The sequence below is a fragment of the Stegodyphus dumicola genome, chromosome 5 (assembly GCF_044657685.1).
Source record: "Stegodyphus dumicola isolate Sdum_Otavi_A_Nest chromosome 5, ASM4465768v1".
In the NCBI taxonomy this organism is placed as follows: Eukaryota; Metazoa; Arthropoda; class Arachnida; order Araneae; family Eresidae; genus Stegodyphus; species Stegodyphus dumicola.
Genome location: NC_140772.1, coordinates 158983257 through 158999942, shown reverse-complemented (window position 1 = coordinate 158999942; position 16686 = coordinate 158983257). Strand labels below are relative to the sequence as shown.

At 33.4% G+C, this 16686-nt stretch overlaps 1 protein-coding gene across 2 annotated transcripts in view; it reads right to left on the bottom strand.

Moving 5' to 3' along the window:
- Window positions 1-16686, bottom strand: part of LOC118184990 (carboxypeptidase D-like) — a 741090-nt gene that overhangs the window by 640736 nt on the left and 83668 nt on the right. The window lies entirely within an intron of this gene.

The following is a 16686-nucleotide window of genomic DNA, read 5'->3' as shown; positions in this document are numbered from 1 at the left end:
AACCTTCCGGACAATGACTCGCCTAAATACCAGTATTCATCTTTTAGCATTGTTACACTGTACGGTTAAGTGAATAAAAATTAATGATAAATAGCACATTTTTGTACTTCATTAACCTGAGAACAGTTCGATATGAAACGGTGTAAAATTAAAAGTTGATTGCGATCTTAAAATGTTTACATGCATTTGCAGCTGTATATGTATGGAATCCAATCAATGGCTCTATCGACTTGATCACAGATACTGCAGAATGCCTGTACATAGTACATTATATAAATAAATGTTTTGCGTCTATTTACAATAAATAAAATGTCAAAAACTAAGACAAAAGAATCTGGCACAACAGCAAGTTATTTTATTAGGTCTACTACACTAAGCCTGCACTAAGCTACTACACTCTGCAACAGAGTAGTTTCCATCGCCTCAACAATATGAGGCACTATTAGCTAAACCTGTTAAAGAGTGTCAAGTTCCTTCTAACCCCTTCTTTTATTCGACGTGTAATGTCGTCTCAAGTATGCTTTATCGCTTGCAACACTGTCTTAAGTGCACCCGTATATTGATGTATCGTTATCGCAGCAACGACACAGAAATATGTGTGGCAAATATATACTACTGGCAAAGTTCCTAAAAATGGCAGAGGGATTACATTGATAAGACTGACACTGCTTAAAGCCGACACTGCACGGAATCCACACCGTCACATAATCAAAATGATGAAATAGAAACTTTAATAAAGATATAGTAATGGATAAGAGTATTAATGCACATTTAGTCACCTTCACAGAATTTTCACATGGGTCCGGTCAACACTGTTTAGGGCTGACACCGTAATAGTACCGACATGTCATAGTAACGAAAACCGTACGCAATTCCATAACATATCAAAGGATTACAATTTGCAACATCACATTATCAAGAGAGAATTTGATTAAATTATATTTTTAGGGTACGTCATAGAATCGACACCGGGACAAAATGGGCACTAGGACAGAGTCAAAACCCGTTTTTGGCCTGCGTTATCGGCAGAGAGATTATTAATTCTATTTTAGTGTGGGTTGTATGCCGTATTTCTCACCAGACAGTGATAGATTTCAATAAATTAGGCCTCTGAAATTTAATGAACTAGATGTGTATGGGATTTTCCCGGATGAAAGGAGGCTATCATATGAAGCGAAGCAAGATACTAGAAAGAACCTTTTCCAAAAAGGAGTTTCTCGCAGTGCTGCTTCAAACGAGAAGGTTCCTAACGGAAACAGATTCGCTGGACGGTGTGATAATTTAGTTTGCTGGCAAAAATATTTCTCTTATAACTTTGTCTCACTTAGGTTTTCGGAAAAGTAAATCAATCTGAAATCCCGAAAGCGAAGATTCCCAGAAATGTTTACTTAAACGCGCAGCCGCATGAAACTAGCAAGACTGATATAGGTTTTACATAAATACTGATCAGTTTCTGTTCGTGAAACCTCCTTGAAAGCAGACAGATCTCGCCCATTCTACCACAATTACTTCAACTGCTAACTTTTAATTACCATTTTGTTTCGGTGCTATCACAATGTTGTTTTATTTTTTAAAGGGGCAATTTGCCCAGAAGGACTATTAAGTTCGTTTTGGCATTTTGCGTTGGTTCGCTATAAAACGGCGTTTCATTTTTCAAATTGTTGCCACCAAATATTACAGCCCTGCATTATATTTAAAGAAATTAAATAATGAAGAATCTGCATGAATTTATGCATGTTTCTCGCAATGTGAAAAAACAACGATACCTAGAGACATCAAATTTTGAATAGCTCAGTCCTCCACTCGAATATGAGTTACACCTGGAAGCCACGAATTTTTGATTAACAAACTAAACAGTTTCAAAGCGAGCAGTTGTACGGAGAAGGGGGGAAAAACATTTTTATCACTAGGGCGCGAGATTGTGTACCAGAAATTCTAAAGGAAGGCTCTCAATTATTTTGTGATATTGCTGCTGAATTGAAATTTATGGTTTAATTACGAAAAAAAATTTAATAAATAAAGGTTACATACGAAGCGTTGGAAAAAAACCCTTTCGGCGTAATATAAAATCTGAAAGGTTTTCAGCTTTTATTTTAAAGTTTTTTTAATTATTATTTTAATCGAATAAAATTAAGTTATTGTTCTTATTTCAGCCATCAATCGGATGACGATATTCGAACACAAAATATAACAGTGCTAACTTCACTATATGAAAATCGTACAAAACTTCGTGGCTCTCTGTGCTAATTTAACAGTCATTGATGAGTTAATTCAATAGCAAGTACTCATATTAATTCAATTGAGTACCTGCATCCAAACTGCAATAACCAAACATTTTTTAATTGCTTCCTTTTATAAAACTCTGGTGTTACTTAATTTTAAAAGAGAAAAAAAAAAAAAACCTTAATCCCAAATCAGATAACTTTCATGTGAACAATTGAAAACATTTGTTTACCAGCTATCAATCTCTAAACATTCTAATCTGCAGAAATAATAAAATCTGGTTTTAAGGTATCAGCGCTCATACCACTAATCCTTCAAACATATTTAGAAGTTCTGACAACAAGTATACCCCTTTGTGCACGCATTTTCCAACAAAAATTGTGCTACAAAATCTTCACCAAAAGATAGGGGTTGACATAAAGATAGGCAGAGACGAGAAGCTATTTCGGAAGTCTTTTTCATTATTCCCTCCTCCCGCCTTTCTTAAAAAAAAAAAAAGTCTAACAAATAAATAAAAGTTACAGAGGCTGAAAGTTTTCGGAAAGTAATGTTCTTGTGTCGAGGTATGCCGTAACTAAAGCGGCTGTGCTATTTCTTTTTTACTTCTTTTTTATCCGCTTTTCTGCTGTCCGCTTTATTTTTTAGAGGTATTTGAGTGTCTGGTAATAGGCGGGGAAGGATGAATGAAAATGACTTTTGAGGGGAGGAGACTTACAAATATTAGCTTGCGGATGCGCATGCGTTGGTAGCTATGCAGTACTTAGATTACCGGAGTGCGCCGAGTTCAAGCATACAGAAGCAAGTTCAGATTGAATATCACAGATGGCAGCACCAGTCTTTTATTGCATTGCGTTGGGCACTTGGTATTCAGCAACTTTTTTTAAAAAAGCAAATGAATTAATAAATTAATTTACATCGCAGGTCATGAAATTCGTAACATGTTTCGTTTTGCTTTTATTTTTACATTTTATTCCGGGGATGAGGCGGCGAGAAGTTATAATCTAACCAAAAAATTACCTTTTACCAAAATTTATCAAGTTTTATATGTAATTGCAGTAGTAGTACTTTCTTAGGGAATCGGCGTTATTAACATTGAACAAAATGAAATACATCCATTTATTCATGCTTAATTTCGTCAAAACTGCAAAATGTGCTCAAGAATATGAAAGCGCACTGGGAAATAATCATCTAATTCATCAATGCTTTCCGCATTTCTAATAGTCAGAAGATACATAAGATACATTAATTGTTGTTAATTCATATTTAGTTCCAGTTATAAAATGTGTTCGAGTCGAAGTAAATAATAAAATATATGTAACAACATACATAATATAAAAAATTATGTATCTTAAATTAAGTATCTTAAAATTATGTATCTTAATTATGTATCTACATAATATAAAAAAATTATGTAAATTATGCAAAGTGCTGCTGGTCTAAAAAACAAGGTCTAAACAACTTTTTTTTCAAGCTTTAACTAAGCAGTTTAAAAAACTAATATGCATGGTTTGAATAAATTACATACATGTTTTGTTTTTAAATACCGAGGGGATTTCTAATGCAAGTAATTCATTTGATATGTAACATATAATTTATAAATGTAAAATCATTTACATCATCATAATTAATTAATTAGAAGAATTTCCAACACCATATTTCACAGCGCCTAAGAGCTTCTTTCAAATTACTTTCAAAAGTAAAAACTGAACCAGATAGTTAAAAATTTGTCACAAAATCTAAAATGATGCCGAAAACAATAAAATAATTCTTTTAAGATAGGGCAGTATCTATGTTAATCTCTATATATTCATCAAAGGCCAGCCTCCTTCTGAGCTCCTCAAATCCGAGCTCTCCAAATGTATTTTAGAAAGGACATTCTCATAACCAGATTCTTAAAGTATTCAACTGAATTACACTAAAGTGCACTTTTAACAGCAGTCTAATATAATAACTATGTGCACCAAGACATCAAGGACATTTTTTGCGTACTGTTAATTATCTGATGTCAGACAAGACAGGTTTGATCACTTGAACATGGCAAAGCCCCCGAACCTATCTACCTAAGAGGAGGTGTGCCTTCTTGGAAGACTTTCTAAGGGAAATTGTTCTCATACACATAACATATGATGAAAACCACGAAAACAACCATGTGCCCAGCTTGTTCGAATTTGGTCGAACTAACAGTATTTGGCGGTTTTGATTAAGTTTATTTGATTATGGCAAAGCACTCGAGGCCTATTTGTCGAAGAACGGAGATGCTTTCGTGGAGAACTTTCTAGGGCAACTGGCTCGTATCCACGTTACACATTGACGAAAACCACGAAAATACGCATGTAGCCAACTAGTCGTCTGGAAACGAACACAGACCGAACTATCAAAATTCAGGATTTTACCGCTTGGCAGCTGCGAGTCAATATTCATTTGTGTTCGTCCATTCGGCCATTGGTGAGGCTCTAATTTCAGTTAGATGCATTGGTTTACTTTTATATTGTGAATGCACTCGAAAAAGAATGTCTAGTGGAGAACTTTTAACGGGAAACTGCCTTGTACTCTCGCTACATATTTGGAAAACCACAGAAATACCCATGCAGCCAAACTGTTCGGAAATTAAATGAACTAGTTTTGATCTTAACGTACTGAGCGCGAGCATACATACATACAAACAAACAAACAAACAAAAAAGATATTTTGGGCCGATATTATAATTTGTTAGCCCAAAGGAGTTATTAACTTCTTTTTGGCATTTTGCGTTGAAAACTTTAAATGTCCTTTTCAGTTTTCAAATTGTTGCCACCAAATATTATTGCCCTGCATTGTGAAGTGAAAACCGAATTAATTGAATAAGAAATACTAAATCGTCTGTGAAAAACTTTTTTTTTTTTTTTTTTTGTTATTGTTTGGTTAATTTCTTTTACACATCGTTTTAAATTTATTAATTTTTATAGAACATGTGGCAACGATTAGATAATTCTTCAGATGATATAAATTTTTTGCATTCTTAGTTTAAAAAAATGAATGAAATGTAACGCCATTAAGTAAACCTAGGGCCAGAGTGTCGCTATGGTAAACAAATACAGTGAATTTCAAAGAGTGCATTTATTTTATTGTGGTTAATACGCTGTCGACGAAGTAAATTGAATTCAATCCAATAAGTTTAAATGAAATGCAAGAAAAAATGCGTATAATTTAATATTCTTTACAAGGAAGTCATGTGGTGTACACATCAGATTTTTTAAATGAAATATAAGACAGGCAACAACATGACGTGTGCTAAGATGAATAGATAATTTCACCTACTGTATGGTTACATAACTTGTACTAAACAGGCGCCGCTGTCTTCCCTGATCAGAAATTGGCTACTTAGCCGATGGGTTCAAGACCGAATCGCTTTCGGTGGAAATATGGTAAAATGGCAGAGTGATTCGTCTGCTTCCTAATAAGTACTAATAGGCAAGTATCCACCATTTAAAAAGGTTTTTTTATACATACTTTGACATTATAAACGTCTTTAGTCTTTCCGTTTTTCACGTAGCTTTAGGTGAGATTACGTATGCAACCTCAAAATCAACCAAGCATGCTGACTGTTAAACTGCTATTGTTAGTAATTGTCATCATAAAACTGCGAAATATCTTTAATGAGGCAGACTGGCAGATTTCCGAGTTTTAAACAAGTTCCAAAGGTTTTTAATTTATTCTTCATAACTTCATGAGTTTTGTTTCATTAGTTTCCCCAAAGAGATTTAAAAACAATACGCATTTCTCAGAATAATCTTTAATTATGAATAAAAATAATAATATATAATGAATCCTTTTCACTCTTTTTAGGGAAGTAAATGAAATATCTTTATCTGTCAAGATAATTATCTGCCCAAAATATGCTATGTGTTTACTACAATTTCTTTTTCCAACTTACAGGTTTTGAAATTTTACACTATGAAAGAATCTATTTAGTAATGTTCGATATTAGTGAATAAGAGAAGAAAAACACACACATTTTCCCTAATTTTTGTGCTTGGATGCTCATTTCCATTTCTTCCAGTAGAACTGCTAGATGTTTCTAAATTCAGATGCAAAACGAGTTACATATTTGCAAGTCAAGAAAAGCTAAGCAGTTTTAAAATTCTGCAAATACAGCAGATCTAGGTTACATCGCTGAGTTTGCTAGCAACCAAAAAAGAATATAAAGCACGATAAATATTTTCCTCAGAATCATAGAACTTCCCTTTGCGTAGTATACCGTAAGGAATATCGTCAGCGGATAAATAAAATACTTTCTTAATAATTCCTTGGGGCTAGGATTTATTTAAAATCTGTTTTGCTAAAGTAACGGAATATATTGATTTCTTCAAATACAGCATGGCAAAAATTAATTCTACTCACATGAATTTTCGCGCGATTTCTTAATAGAAAGCATTTAATCAGCTAGTAATTTAATTTGAGTCAATAAATATCTTTTAAGTTGCTAGTCCATTTATTTCTAGCATTGTAGTAAACGGATGAACGCAACCTCCGAGTACGAATAATTAAATTCGCTTTCGAATATTGCTGAACGGGTCGGATACAGTAGTGAATTAGTGGTTTTCCTCATGTGTAAACGTGGATAAAAGGTTCTCAGAAGGCATATTTCCTCTTACGTAGGTAACTCTCACAGCCGAATTCATCTAAACGTTTTATTCTCCAGAATAGTGTTATTAACTCGCATGCTTTTGCAGTGAAATTAATACAGAAGATAAAAGCGCACACTGTTTCTCAAAGCGAAAAACTCGGTATTTTGCACAATTGCCCGTTAATATGCGCAATCAACAATCATCTTGGTAAGCATGATAAAGGTCCCTCCCTAACTTTTTCCCTTTTAATGGGACTTCTACAAACTTGATAAATATGATTTACATATTTACCACTATGAAATAGCGAGTATCACCTATAAACGTGAATAATCTCTACATATAATAAAAGAAAGAGTCTGTGTGTCTTTCGTTCGTGCTGCGCGTAAGCTAATAGACCCAGGGCTACGAAATTTGGTATATAGGTGCATCTAGACAAGAGCCAGTACATCTCGAAGCGATTTTTTTCAAAATTCGAATCAGATTTTTTTTTATTTTATCTTTTTGATTTTATCGCAGCATTTTGAATAGTTTCATTCTTTTACAAATGTGGTTTGGTGCAACAGTTTTTCATTCAACATGTTTCAAAGACATTGCGTGAACAAGATGGAAAGTTTTCCTGTACTCGAAAATATTTCGCTAACTTTTTCATTCAGTGTCCTGCATCCAATATTCCAGACCCAATCGTGAAGTCATAAGAAATAACACTTCGAATGAATGTGAAGGAAGCTTGTTTTCCAAGTGGATGGTTGTATGAATTTAAACTGAGGTATGGAATCTAATGTCGCATAATAAATGAAGAATCAAAAAGTGTTCCTACTGAGTTTGTGGAAGAGTGGTTCAAGAATTTAGTCACCAAAATAGATGAATATGAATTAAGACACTTTTTATGTGGACGGAACAGCTGTTTTATTTAAACTTATGCTTATAAGAATCCTAGCTTTCAAAGGTGACCAATGTCATGTAGCTAAACAAAGTAAAGAATATTTCATTGTTTTAATTTGCGCAGATGTTGATGACACGGAAGAAATGACTCCTTTAGTTATCGGAAAGTAACAAAAACTAAGATGCTTCAAATACGTTAACACTTTTGCCATTAGAATATAAAATCAATAAGAAACCGTGGATGATTACGGATATTTTTACAGAATGGGCGCATAGATAAAAATATGAGGAGACCAAAACGCAAAATTTTTATTTTTATGGATCAGTGTACCGCCTATCCTCAAACGAAATATTTCTTGCGAAATGTGAAAGTTGTTTTCTACCCGGCAAACCGCAGTAGTATAGTATAACCTTTAGATCCGAAGAAGTTCAAAATGTTCTACAAGAAATAGTTGATTCAAATAGCCTCTCAAAACATAACGACAAGAAATACACAGAAAAATTTAATAATTCTTCAGGCTACGAATATGATTTTATTTTCCTGGGCTCAAGTAAAACCATAAACAATACACAGTTGCTTCATTAAAGGGGGATTTTTGAACCCAAAGTCAAGTGAAAGTGTTGACGATGAAAATGATTGATGAAGCTGTGCTGTGGATGAAGAAAATTGGAAACTACTGGGATTAGACATTACAATCAAGGATTATGTTAACACTGATGCCAATGCAATTACGTCAGACTTTGGTATTTTGCGTTGATTCACTTTTCAAACTATTGCCACGAAATATTATCGCCACGTATTTATATTTAAAAAATCTGCCTGAATGCATGAATGTTTCTCGCATTATGAAAAATACAACTGTACCTAGAGCCATCAAATTTTTAATAATATAATCCACCACCGAATATAAGCATCTGGAAGCCCTAATTAATATAGTTAATGTGTTTTTAACGTTAACATTGTGAAAGAACTGATTGAAATATTTTAATAGATGTATAAATGAGATGAAATTTAAGTAGCGGGAATGAAGAGGAAAATGAAGAAAAAATCCCACCTTTTTTTTCTTCAAAATGTTATCTACTTCATAGACACCCCCAGAAATTTCTTTGTGTGCAATAATACAAGCGAGAAACCATTACAATAATTCGATTCGTAGAGTTTTGCTTGAGAATCAATCAAAAGACACGTCAGACGACACTTACAGACTTTTTCTTTAAAAAATTTAAAATTTGCTCTAAAATGTTCTTGAAAAGTAATGTTACTTATTTAAGATGGTAATTCAAGTAAAGGTATGACTTTTTTTTTTTTTTTTTTTTTTTTTTTTTCAACATTAGGTAACTACATGTAGAAATTTGCATTCTTGTGGTTTTAAAAATAATAAATTTGTTTTAATATCATTATTAAAACATTAATTATTGAAAATGTTTAAATTGTTTAATATATTAATGCTAATTAAATATGTATTTAAAATATCAATTTTAAATATGTTTGAGCATCATTAATATTTTAAACAAATTGAAAGTATTGTAATAAAAAACAAATAAAATCTAAAATTTTCAGATTTTACATTACGCTCAAACGGGCGTTTTTTAACGTTTTCTCTGTTACCTTTATTTATTAAATATCATGTTCTTTGCACTTAAACCCTAAATGTCGATTCAACAGCAATAAATCAAAATAATTTTAAAATTAGCATATTTTTAGAATTTCCGATACACATTCTAGCGCGCTGGAGGTAAAAATGTTTTTTCGTACAGTGTTGCCATTGCTCGTTTTGAAATCGTTGAGTTTGTTAATCAAAAATTCATTAAAGGTTTACAAAATATTAAATAGATAATAAAACAAATTCCAAGTTAGGGCTTCCAGATTCCCATATTCGGTGGAGGATTACATTATTCACAATTTGATGGCTCTAGGTACAGTTGTTTTTTCACAATGCGAGAAACATTCAAGCAATCAGGCATTCTTTAAATATAATACATGGCGATAATATTTGGTAGCAATAATTTGAAAAGTGAATCAACGCAAAATACCAAAACGAAATTAACAGCCCTTCCGAGCTAACGCCCTTTGGGATAAAAAATGTGTAATATCAGTAGTAGGTTAGTAGTATCAAAATTGCAGCTTATATATATATTTATTTCTCATTGTAAATTAAAATTTTGTATATACTTCTTTCTGATTTATACGTCGTTTGTGAATGGATCGACAGTAATTTTAATATATATCACTTGTGACTGGTAGTTTATGAAAAAAAGGAAGTATTGAATTATCAGCTGTGCTAAATAGATGCATTCTCTAGCATAATTGTCCCGCGTTTCGTTTATTTGTTAGATAAGTCGTGAAATACTAAAGCATTTAACTCATTCCACAAAATTCGTCACACTTGATTTATTCCTTAGAAAGCCTTGCTCAAGCCTAAACTAAAGCCTGCACGACTTTCGCGAGTTAACTGTACGCGCCAACTAAATAAAACACCTGCGTGCCCACAAACTAATGATTAATCAGCTGGTTATGCACAGTCACTTATTATTATGTATAATCATCAATCGGCTGAGTTTGATAAATTCTTTTCGTTTATTTAGGACCAGCAGCTACGCGGACAGTCTTTGTCTGGCTTTTAAATGTACCTAGAAAACGCCTGACGGGAATACCAAACGTTAAATTAAAAAACTGCAGAGAATTGTACTCTGCAGAACAACTTCATCAAAAAAAAAAAAAAAAAGTATTACATATAACAAAATTACAATGAAATAAGCAATATCCCTTAATACAAATATTAATTATCCTAATAAATAAATTAACCAAATTCCCATTGCCTTCTCTCAACAAACGTCCAGTATCCAAGAGAAACATTGAATTTAAAAAATGCACAGAATTATCGCCCTCATTTTTTCAAGTGGCAACAGGGCTGATTTTCAACAGTCAGCAGTCCAGTATACAATTGAGTATACAAAGTGATATTTCTTATGACTTCCCGATTAACATGGGTCTGGAATATTGGATGCAAGACACTGAGTGAAAAATTTAGCAAAATGGTTTCGAGTACAGGAAAACTTTCCATCTTGTTCACGCAATGTCTTTGGAACAGACTGTCCACAATCACAAACATATCCAGTTTCTTTGCTAACTAAGCTTTCCTCAAACAACATTCTCAAGATTTTAATTTTTTTAACTTCCGTTATTACTTCTGTTCCACTTAATTTACTTAACACGGCGCCCTGCTCAGAAGGGGGAACATATCTATTTTTCCTTCCAAATATCCTCTCTATTCATAAACTGGTTTTCAACTTCTGTACCAAAATGTAATATCTCATGCCTTTGTTTCCTTTCCCTATCTGCATTTCTGGGAAAAGTACATGAAAAACGTACTTGCGATGGAATTGCGAAATATAAAACCAAAGCTGTAAATCACTCAAAATCGACGTACAATCGAAGTCATGCGACGTAAAAAGAAATATTTTACTATTTAGATAAATAGCACTGAATCAGGACCAAGATGAAACGACGTATTTAATGTAAAAAACGTATAAAAGAGAAACGTATAAACTGTTCTCCATTGTGGTAAGTTATATATTGCCGTAAAGCACTTGAGAATTACCTGTATTTTATGCATTCCTTCGTGAAGGACAATATAGTTCAAATAGCACAAATTAGCATTACATATCGGGGAAAACATAAAAAGCAGTAACTGTATACAGATATCCGAGATGAACCAACTAGGATGAGAGTTCTTATACACAAAGTTAGTTTCGCAAATAGTACATGAACAGGAAAATATGCAGTACCCTCGCAATCAGTTAGTTCCATTTAACAACGGTGATAACCAGTGGTGGTAAAGTTGCTTATCACTAGTTAGACTCGGATTCAAACCTCGGCGAACGGACTGCCTGCATATCCGCTTTTGAAGTTTTCCCCATGTGTAACGGGGATACAAGCCAGTTTTTCCGTTAAGCAGCAATCCCCTTAGGAAGGTAGCTACAGTGTGCTTTGCTTTAATCAAGCAATCCCAAACCCATTTAACAACCCATTTAACCCATTTAACACCCACCCCCAACCCATTTAACCCCCCAACCCATTTAACAACGTAACAAGCAATAATATTGATCAAACAATCAAATCTTTTTTTATTTTATCCAGGTACCGTAATAAAGAAAGTAAAAAAGAGCATGGATCTGAAAAATATTCTCAAGTTGAAATTTAGCAGTCATTCGCATACTACTCATCTTTTGCATATAAACAGATTAAATTTCACGAACTGAATTTTTAATCTACTTCATTAAAAGGAATGAATTTTTTATTACTCTGTCTTTTCATAATATTTACATAATTTCTATCTGAAGATCGAATCGAAAAAAGTACCCATTAAATGGAAAAGGTTTGTTCAACTCCCTTTCTGCAAGCATAGCCGAATCTTAAGTCGAAGGAGATAATATTTCAGCTTAAAAATGAGAGCAAGAAGTTAATTTTTCTTACTGAAAGACGCGTTTCAAATTTCAGTTTAAAAAGGAATATGCAAAGGACGGAAATTATTACTTGAGTGTCATCAGAAGACTCATTTTAATTAGCTGCAAAAGCGAAGCTCAAAAATTGGCTCGAATCCATTTTTTACCTCCTGGCTGATTTTCCCCGTATCCTTTCGAACAGTTGGGAGCACTGTCGCTTCTTATTTAGCTATTTTAGTTACCTTTCTATATTTATGAAGTCGACAACCTTAAAGACGGACTAATTTGAGGATAACGACGTTTACTAACTGTAAGAAAGAAAATTCAGATCACGAGATATCGGGAATAAAAAACTGCGATGTAAAACATTGCGACAGTAATTGATCTAGTTTTCTGTCATCAGCAATAATAGAAATTGCACAATTTCTTCCGAGATATATTCAGTTCCAAATTTCGTACTATACAAAACCTGTTTAAAAAAGACCCTATCCCGAAAAACAAAGAAAGAAAAAAGATTTCTATTAAAGGATTACATATTTCCATATTACACGTGAACATGAGCCAATTTCAGTCGATTTTAATTTAAAAAAAGTCTCCTCCAAGGCACCCCTCCCTTTAGGCACTTAAATCACACATGATTTGCTAAAACTGATAAACAACAGTCGTGGCAGCCCATTGCGTGGGCAAACTTGGACAGGTTCTGAAGAAAAAAAAGGGGTTCTGCAAAAAATATTTTAAAAAAATATTAAAATAGCTTCTCCAATTGATGAATTGGATTTTCTTGAAGCTTTTCAAATTCACAAAGATTTATGCTGTTTAGTTAATAATTTTAAGCCCAATCCAATCTTCCTAAGGCTTTTAAATTTCTATTCACTTTTTTTTTTTAAGCATATCACTTTATTTTTTAAGCATATCACTTTAATACACAAAATGCTACAGATAAAATACTTTAATCTGGAATTTAAATGAATATTTTTCAATTTGTTACTATTTTTTTCCGACAGAATGCACTACCTTTTTGTTCGCTTTACTGCCGTAGGGTATAAATACGACCTCTGCGCGTATATTTCTTAGCATTTACATTGAAATCTACTCAATCAGATGTCATCTCATGCACAGTGACAGACTGGTCACACCTTCTTTTACTTCTCTGATATTGTCTACCAGGACTTATATTCCGAATCAAACTCCTTTAAGCATCCGCATAGGCAACTACATTCGACAGACGGAACGCAAGATAATCGCGACGATCAGCGGAAGTTGGAGCTGCTTTCTAATCTTATAGATTTCTTTGCTCCAGATGAAGAAGGACCTGTATCCGTTCGACCTCGAAATCGATTGAGTTATTGATTAAAACTATGCCAGACACAAGATTGTTGTTTTGTTAATCTTATGTTTCACTCTGGTTAGTTTCTCTTCTATATTTTGATTTCATTATTTATTTATTTTTCTTTTCTCTTCCCCCCCCCAAAGCAAACATACACGAAAATACTCTATATCACAACTATAAATGCATGTACATTTATAGTTGTGATATAGAGTGTGAAGCTAAGCATTTTTCGAAACGTTGCTTTTTAAATATTATTGTTAAAGGCATGTTTCTAAAGAATGTTTTTATTTGTAGCAAATTTTTAGTCTCATATTCGTAGAGTAAAATTCTCATCGAAATTTGGAATGATTGTATGCTTTGCGAGCATATCACTTTAATACACAAAATGCTACAGATAAAATACTTTAATCTGGAATTTAAATGAATATTTAAACTCGTATTTAAATAATATCTTTGTACTCGCAATTCAGATTTAGTTTAGAGTTGTGAAAACAATGTTCATTTCCAAACGCAGTGTTATAACTGCAATAATTTTCATCTTTCACACAATTTATCACATTATTCTTTCTATTGTATGTTTGAACAGATTTCTAGAAGCAACTCTCGAGTAAAAATGTTTAAATAAATATCTGAATAGCAATTCTTAAATTTTGAGTTCGATAGCATGTTTCATATGGTGTACGTACATAAACAGTTAACGTACATACACACATATACCGCTAACTGCTAAATTTATAATTTTGCTTATTTCATGGTGAAGAAGTATTGCTTGTATACAAGCTCTTTGTGCTTCAATATACAGACTAATAGACTTTAAACTTTACAAAAAACATAAAAATAAAAAGGTTGTAGTTATTACATTCTTTGCATAAAATATGTTGGGTGATTTATTTCATTGTTTGAAGTATGTATGTTTAAATCTGGTTTGATCTAAAACAAACTGCGATATTTATGTCTATACATGAAAAGACAGAAAAGATTTTTAAGCAAATAAAAGAGAATCTCTCTCAATTGGCAATCTAGGAGTTTCGCCAATTCCGGGACACGAGATTGAACAGGCGGATAATTGGATAAAGATTTAGAGAACCTCTACCTGTTCATGTTTTGTGATGCCATCTGCAGAAACTGAATTTTACGAATTTCTTTTGTTGTTTTATCATCTGCAAGCAATAATTAAACAGCGTTAAAAGTAAAGCGAAATTTTTAAAATAAAAATATGTAGATATAATTTTTTATTTCGCAAATTAAATTGAACAACCATGGTACCTGTACTATGTACTACTATGATTAAGTATACTATATGAAGGTATAATTTTTTATTTCGCAAAATTGTATTAAAACAACTATGGTACCTGTTATCACATGAAAGTTGTTATGAATTACAATATGTATTATCGCAAAAGTTGTGAATTTCTTAATATAGGGGCAAAACATTATTTCAAATGTTTGTCTGCTTTAAGATTATCTGAAAACTTTATTTTTTACTTACGTCAGCTCACTATGTTATCAAATTTTATGCAATGAAGTTTCATAACCTTATGTGTCAGCGTAAATAAGCACATCTCGACGAATCATTTCCAAGTCTGCAATTAGTCAGTTTCCTTCCATGTAATTTTCTTGATCTATATGCCGTAATTCATATCATTATTCTCCTTTTCAGGACACGTTCGGTTATTCATACTTATCGAAAAAGAGAGAGAGAACGTCATAGAGACGTAATTGTCTACATCCATTCAAGGCTGCTACTCCTTTTCACTAAAAACTTCCAAACGTGTTACTAAATCAATGATAAAGGCTCGGCAGAGCGGTAAAATTGCTGAAGACTGGTGGTTTCGACTTGGGTTCGATTCCATGTGAATAGAGTGGCTGGAGGGGGGTTTTCATGTTTTCCTCCATGCATGTAAAACAATTTCCTTTAAAACGCCCTCCACGATGGCATCCCTTTCCCTAAGCAAACAACCCCAGTGTGCTTTGCCATAATCAACTAAACCAAACCAACCTAAATCTATGATGTCGGAAACAGGCCGTGCATTAAATCAGGAAAAATCTTCGATACTTGAATTTACATTTTCAAAGATACGACAATTTACGCCAAAGGCGAAGTAAAATATTGCACTTTAAATGGTTCCAAGAAAGAGATAACGCATGAATAATAATCCCATTTTATACATACCAACATTTGCTCTTAATGTAACCGTTATCCGATCATTATTCGATCTTCAAGCGCTTCGACGAAGCATCCGTCGCACAATCCAAAGGGAAGAGACATTTTTATATCAGTACGGTTCGGGTTCGACTGGCATCGCACATTGGCTCCGCAGTCATGTCTTTGTCTAGAGTTTTCTCAAATTACTCTATAAACTCGATCGCGGGCTCTTCTTCCGCATTTTTCTACTTACTAGACATACATAAACGGTTTCGATAAATTTTTAATAATTTAATCCACTTAAATGAAAAATTCACAGTCCATCTTCATTTCAACCATTGGTTGTTTTGCCATATTCGAATAACTTAACCATTTTTGCATGCAACTTCTGGCCCTTTCCTTGCAAGCCCCATTGATAGCGGAATGAATAAAACCGCCTGCTGAACACTTTACTTCAACCCTGTTCTCATCAGCGAAAAAGCTAGATGCATAGGCGTTTCTAAAGATTTCCTTCATGTGCAGAATGAAAATAAATCAGTTTTTCTTCGCAGGTTTTTCTCCTAAAATATCCCTTTTCAGTTTCCGCATACTTTGCCCTATTGAAATCAACTTTTTCTTACAATATTAGTGCAGAAATGCATGCTTCCTCTGATCGTTTCAGAGAAATCGTTTATATGATAAAATAATCTAATTCTTCTTACCGTAAAGTGGTATACATTTTTCCGGTTTTCTGAAGACTGCTAGGTTTTAATTGGTTTATTTAATTATAGTAAAGTAGTTGAGAGCTATCTGCCTAAGGGGAAGGATGCCTTTGTGAAAGAGTTTCTAAGGGACTCTTTACACATGGGAAAACCTCGAAAACGACAATACAGCCAGCCCAATCGCTGAGATTCGAACACCAAACAAAAATACCAGTGATCGGCGGCTCTACCGCTCGTGGGCCGTGTTAGATTTTTTTTCAGCGTGAAATCTCCAGACACAATCTTGTTTGTTCATGTCGAACAAAGCTGAGATTCTAGCTTTATATTCTTCCGTCAATTTCGTTCTGCTAG